The sequence below is a fragment of the Pteropus alecto genome, unplaced genomic scaffold (assembly GCF_000325575.1).
Source record: "Pteropus alecto unplaced genomic scaffold, ASM32557v1 scaffold94, whole genome shotgun sequence".
Taxonomy (NCBI): Eukaryota; Metazoa; Chordata; class Mammalia; order Chiroptera; family Pteropodidae; genus Pteropus; species Pteropus alecto.
Genome location: NW_006437736.1, coordinates 753,893 through 761,122, shown reverse-complemented (window position 1 = coordinate 761,122; position 7,230 = coordinate 753,893). Strand labels below are relative to the sequence as shown.

At 41.4% G+C, this 7,230-nt stretch overlaps 1 pseudogene; it reads left to right on the top strand.

The window, feature by feature from the left end:
- Window positions 1–200: 200 nt before the first annotated feature.
- Window positions 201–319, top strand: LOC112481934 (annotated as a pseudogene).
- Window positions 320–7,230: the final 6,911 nt, after the last annotated feature.

Below are 7,230 nucleotides of genomic sequence, written 5' to 3'. Positions count from 1 at the left end.
CTTTCCACAAGAAAATAATCAATTATAAAAGGAAAAATGATAAGTTTAATGTGGACGAACCTGACAAACACCAAATAAAGCAGATGATAACAGTAAGTATTACTAATAGTGGGGTAGGCAGACATCATTTGCCTTCTGGTCTAATATTGAGAAGAGCACAGCATCATCTCTGTGATACTCCTGTCAAAAGTGACATGACAGTCTATGGCCATGCTACCCTGAACGAGCCCGATCCCGTCTGATCTCGGAAGCTAAGCAGCATCAGGCCTGGTTAATACTTGGATGAGAGAACACCTAGGACGACCAGGTGCTGTGGGCGTAAAAAATAAAAAAAATAAAAAAAATAAAATAAGGGATTGTAAGCTGACAAGGTCCTTGTAATCTGTGAGGTCAAACAAGGGTTGCCTCACCTGAAAAAAAAAAAAAAGTGACATGACAGTTGTCATGAAGGAACAGGCAGACCCAGACCTCCACACTTTAAAAATGTCAAGGACATGAAAGAAAGGCAAAGACGGAGGAACTGCTCCAGACTGAAGGAGTCTGAGGAGACATGCAACTAAAATGTAACTTGTATACCTAGAGAGGGTCCTGGACCAGAAAAGGAAAAACAGACACCACAGGGACAACTGGAGCCATGTTAATGGGGTCTGTGGATGGGTCGTAACGTTGCACCAATAGATTTCCTGATTCGGAGAGTTGTATACTGGTCCTGCTTGGGGGAATACAGGCTGGAGTGTTTTTGTTCTCAAAAAGGTTCAGAAAAGGAATAATGATAAAAGGTATGTATGCATGGAGAGAGGTGTGTGTGTGTGTGGGGGAGAGAGAGAGAGAGAGAGAGAGAGAGAGGGAGGGTGTGTGTGAGAGAGAGAGAGAGAGAGAGAGAGAGAGAGAGAGAGAGAGACGCATGGAGGAAATGCAATAAAATATTGATAACAAGAATTTGAGTGAAGGGAATATAGGATTTTTTAGGGGTTTTTTGTTTTTAGTTGTTCTGGCAACTTTTCTCTAATTGTGAAATTATTTCAAAATAAATCATTGGGGAAAAAAAATAATGGCTATCTATTGCCAGGAACTGTCCAGGGCATGTCTTCTACCCTCACAACAAAAGCTGATCCTGAAGCTCAGAGGCTAAAACCCTCCAGCTAAAGGCCTCCCAGCTACCAAGTGCTGAACCCATCCAACTGAGTCTGTCCAACTCCAAAGCCTTCAATCTTCTACCACACTGTGCTGCTTCATTCAACGAACAGGTAACCATTGTTTACTGAGGGACATGCCAACATCCGTACTGATCACTGCGAATGTAAAATGAATCAGAACATCTCTGCCCTCAAGGACTACAGTCTAACAGAGACAGACTCGTAAAGTAGTAAAAGGTTGTAAGGCAGTAATGGTTTGCCTTTACCTTCACAGGGAAGGTTGGCCCGCTACGACAAATTCAGTATGACCCGTTAGAGGGTGGAAGATCACTTCTGAGATGTATAGGACAACAGACCAATGGCCACAATGGAATGCTTAGGTCATGTAAGTGAAAGCTCCCTGTGTGACCCACCCCCCACACACACACACTACACACACACACACCCCCCAAGGTCTGAACAGTCCTAAAGAAAAAAAGAGGAGGGGGTAATACACGTGTATATTTGAGGCCTCTCAAACTGTTCTCCTGAGGTTACTCCAGAGGTATTCTATGTTTTGTTCAAAGGGGTCCTTTTCTAAAAAGTAGTAGTTGCAGTGGGATTAGAACTTGACCCAGTTACTAAACTAGATTACTGCCACAAGTCATACCCTTTTTTATCCAGTGGTTTTCTACTCAGAGCAAAGAATCAAGTCCTGTATGAAAGAGTACGAAAGTCTGAATCTTTAGCAAAGCGCCAAGAATCAAGTTTACTAGTCTCCCTGCTCCAATGGCTTTGAAAACCAAATTTACCCCTAGAGGAAGTGGGTTTTACCATCAATTATGTGCAAATTATGTGGTTTTCTTCTGGTTATAAATCAAGTAGGAGACAGATGGGGTGCTGTGCCTCTAGGTATTATCCTAAGTTTTGCAAGGAGCCTGGGTTCGGCCCCCACATCATTTAAGTGAAGGGAAGGAAGGCCCAGACTACACACTGGTAACACAACAGTACGCAAGACAGTCACTGTCCTCAGAAAACTGATAGTTTAGCAGGGGAGGCCGACGAATAAAACTAGTGCTGTGGAAAACCTAGTAAGGATACCTTCTGGACTGGAGTGGGACCAGGGTCAGGGAAGGCATCCTTGAAAAGGGCTCACCATTTAGCAGAGATCTAAGGAACAAGAAAGCACAAACCTATGGAGGGATCACTTCGTAAATTATATAGATGTCTAACCGCTACGCTGTACACCTGAAATTAACAGAAAATAGTAGTGAATGTCAACTCCAATTGAAAAATAAAAACTTTTTTTAAAAAAGCATGAACCTAAAATTGCCAGGTTTGTGTGTTTGTGTTTTATTTGGTGGAGAATTTTCTGAGTGGGCAGATTAAAAGCAATACAAGAAAAAATATGTACAAAAGCAAAGAGGGGAAAGAAATAGTAAGGGAGTCCATCTTGCTGGGACATATATACTAAGAAAGAAGCCTGTAACAGGCTTTCAGTATTGGAAAATAAACATTTGATCATCACGATTCTATGGTAGTTATTAGCTTCAGTTCTCTAATGAGAAAACTGATGCTTGAGAAACGTTAAGGCAAATTGGACAAGGTCACAACAAATAAATGGCAGATCAGCTGTAAAACACATCCTCTTCTGTTCCACCCCTTCAAAGTTTACCCAGAATGTGACTGGTTCCTTGGATTCCCAGACAAATCACCTTTTCTGTGGATATTCAATCCTTAGTATTTAACACTTTTAAAATTCAGTCACCAAAGTTAATTTTAGCTCCATTTATGAGTCAATCCCTCAGTAAAACTTAGTATACTCATTTTTATGTTTTTACCAATGTGGATTTCAATAAAATAAAAAAATAAAAAAATAAAAAAACATGTTTTCACTTAAGCTGCAGAGTCCCCAAAAGCTTAAGGCAGCAGTAAGAAGACAGCCCACACAGAATTCATTGTACACTCTGTAATGCACAACACATCAGCATCTATTCTATCTGGCAGCAGGAAGAGATATATGTTAGGACCCCACAATTATCCCTGTAGAGAGGCACATCAAAGAGAATGCAGGCATAACAGCTACAATAATGGTAATGCAAATAGCCATCTGTACTTATAGCCAGTCATGCCAAGAGCTTTGAAACACCCACATCCCTAATGTCTCCCTCTCTCCCCATGAAGGTGGGCCAATTCCTTTCCATTCTTTTCCAACCCACATAACTCCAGAGGATTAGAATATCTGCTGCCACAAGTGAGAAGCAAAGAAAGCTGCTGTTCTCTCAAACGAAAGACCAAAAAGGGTCCTGACTCCCCACCCTGTGTTCTATCTATTTATTAAACTAGCGTTTCCCTATTTCTCATACCGTCTATAAGGCACAGAAACGTAGCTCCTGTTACATTCCCAGCTCCCGATATCCACCCTGCCCAGCTAGATTAGGCAGCCTCGTCACCATGTCCGCATTAACTCACCTCTCTCATGGCACTTACCACAGCATCTATCTGCGTGGCATCTGTCTCCCCACTATCCTGAGAGCTCCTGAGGACAGGGGCTGTCTCGCAATCTGTCTCCTTCCACATCCTCAGCCAGCATAGTGCTGGGCATACAGGTTGTTGAATTAAGGTTCACTGGGTGAATATAAGAACCGCAGAATGAAAAGGGAAGTGGGCAGTGGAAAAGGAAGTGGCTGGACAGTAATTTGAGATCTGATGGTCCGGGATATCTGAACAGAAATCACTGTACAGTCCCTATACTGGAAAAATATGTTGAATGCAAAATTTACATACAAAAATCATCCTTTAATAGTCGCGAATAGATTTGGAACAAAAGATGAAGCTGAGAGTATCATTTTAAAAAAACTAACCATAATTTATTTATGTAATGTCTCCAAAAACAGAACAGCAACAAAAGAGCGTAGTCTACAAAAATGACCACAGCCCTACCACCCAGCTCCAGTTCCCAGCACAAACAGCTTTTCAGGACTCCTTTTCCTTTTTCCTTCTTTCTTTTTTTTTTTTTAGAGGCGGGGGCTTTTTTGCCCACCACTTCCCCTTACCCTCTGCACTCTCCCCACCCTCTACAACCTGCCAAAGAAAAAAACGAAGGTATTGTAACGTCCAAGAACAGAGAAAGACACATCTCCCCAGTTCTCCCAAGTTTATCTTCAGGGCTGCTGGCAAGATAAGCAATTTGTTCCCGGTCACAGTAGAGTCATCTAGGTGATGAACAGGTCAACAGCTCAACATGGTGCTGGAAACAATGGAAGATCTCAGAAACGTACTTTGGTGCACAATTTCCCAATGTGCCTACAGTTCTGCGACCGTGGGGTTTTTACCAGGCTCTTCTTTTGCTCTAATCCCCTAGGGACATCCACTCTTGAATTTTCCTCACCAACTCCACGTGTCAAAATCAAACAGAACTTGACAGAAAGGTAAAACAGGGAAGGTGCTGGTAAGGTCCTGGGATAGTTTCAATTTAAACCCCTTTTTTCTACTGAAGAAAACTACAATAATTACTTTGGAGAGGTGTTGATTTTTACCAGACTTTACTTAGAATCATTGTAATATGTCAGAGCTGAAAGCAACCTCAAAATAACCTCATTCCATCCCCATATTTATTTCACAGATGGAGAAGGGCCCAGAGAAGTTAAGAACTGCCTAACTACAGTTACAGAAAGGAATTCCCTAGAATGTCAAATATTAAATGGCAAGAGTTGTAGCTAATCCATCCTTAGGGTCCAATGCAGTGTTCAGCACTTGATGAATAGCTGGTGAAATGAACTAAATGAACACAACTAATTAGTGGAAAATCTAGGACTATGATCCATGATGTTTCATTTCAAGTACAGTGTTTTTTATCATATGTGACTAGAAAGCTAGGGTCTATGGATAGTAATTCATGTGTATAGCAGACCCCATGAAATTCTGCTCTCTCCCTCATCAAATAGGTACTCTCCCTTTACTCTGGCACTATGATTTCTAACCTCTTTATGTTCCAACTGCTCCAAAAATCATACAGCACTTGTAGACTGATTTCCTAAAATATCCTTCCCCTTCCACGTAGATACTATTTTAATAATTCTCTTCAATTCCTTCTTAGTCTTCTCAATTAGCTACAACTCTTGCCATTTAATATTTGACTGTCCTCCTTGGGGTTCCTCCTTACACCTCAACCTACAATGGCCTGTCTTCCTTCCCTTGTCTGAATCCCCCTAAACCGATGGTTCTTGGCTGCATACTGGAATCACTTGGGCACACTTTTTAAAAAATACTGACTCCAGAGTCTCACCCCCAGAGTTCATGATTTAATTGGTCTGGGTATGGTATGGCCAAGGAATGAAATTTTGTAAAGCTTCCTAGGTGAGTCTAATGCACAGATAGCTAACACTGAGAACCTCCGCCCTACACCCTCAGGAATTCACCGCTCGGTCCAGTATATACTCTAAAAATAACTACTGCCAGTTGTCCTGGACTTGCCAAATACTAGACTGCTCTGCACCAAGGCACATGTGTTGCTAGATCAAAGGCACATCAGAACCATACCCTTGCTTCACATCTGACATATAATAATACTTCAGTAAATATGTTGGTAAAGCTCTATAAACAATTAATGATAATGAATGGCCAGCAGCCTCTAAAAGACAGACTACAGAGGGGAAAAAGCTTTACTGGAGTTTTCTGACTCAGAAACATTTAGTTTCTGATTTTTTACCAAAGTTCCAGAGTCCTTCAAATCCAGATGGTCTCTGTGTATCAAAAATAGCTTTTTGTGACCAACCTCAAAAAAGCACAAGAATATGCCATGTATTTTCACGCCTCCATGCCTCTGCTCATACTAGAATCTGTCTACATAGAAAGCTCCTGTCTGTCCTTCAAAGCCCAGTTCAAATGCCTCCTTCAGTCATTAATTCAACAAATACTGAGAATCTACGAAGTGTCAGGCATTGTTCTAGGCACTGGAGATGTAACATAGAACAAGACACAGTCACCGGTCTCACGGTGCTTAGGTTCTACTTGGGAAGCCAGAGAGTAAACAAGGAGACAAATTAAAATAATTCCAGATGGTGGGTAAATGATACGAAGAAAATAAAACAACATAACATGACACACTAATGGTGGGTGGTAACTTTCCCCAGAGGCATACTCATTAGATTCCTTAGGACCAAATCAAGAACAGGGGCTTTAGCATATTTCTTTCTACATTCCCAGCATTTACTCTTAGTACATACACAATGAATATTTTTTGAATGAATATAAAACCTAAGGATAAGAAGTTAAAATTAATATAATCAACCCAGAGCTAAGAGACAGAAATCCTCACCTGAGGGTTTTCCCACTACCTACAAGATTTGGGGCAAACCCCGTCCTCTCTTCTGTAAAATAAGTAGACTGGGTTAGAATGAGATTGTAATGCTCACCACAGGTAATGTGAAAAATGAAGTGCACAGGTAGAGACTGTGTACTACTGGAGCAAACAGGCCACCCTAAAGGAAACGGCCACTGTTCAGCTCCCACAGGGTGTACCATGCAGGAATGAGGGCCCAGTGTTGCCGAGAAGAGCCAAAAAGCTGGATTTCGTGGGAGTTCCCCTAGTGTTTAAATGTTAAATCCAAATGTCTTTAAAATACTGTGTTAGCCAAACGAAATGCTCTGTGTAAGGGCCAGGCCACAGGCCTACAGTTTGCAACCTCTGAACTAGATCATCTCTAAGTCCTTCCGAGTTGTAATAGTCCATGGCTCTAGAGTGAAATCTTCATAAAGAAAACACCGAAGAAGAGACAACAGGATTAGAGAAAAGAGAAAAGAATAGTCTCCTTCTTCAGAGCTCCAATCAGATCACAGAAGAGTCTCCTTCATAATTCATCAGGCAGTAAAATTCTTGTTACCTGGAAAGAAAATTATGTATCCTGGACGATAGAAAGAGTAATCCAACCTCTCCTTTAGATTATAGAAGCAGCAAGTACACTATATTTTTAGTAATTTGGAGGAGAACTATTGTGCTTTTGCCCACATGTGCTTAATAAATATTCCCATCCTTGGCAATCGGGAATGCTTAAAGAGAGGCACAGCTCACGTGCACGCACACAGACAGACATACACACACTCACACCCCACA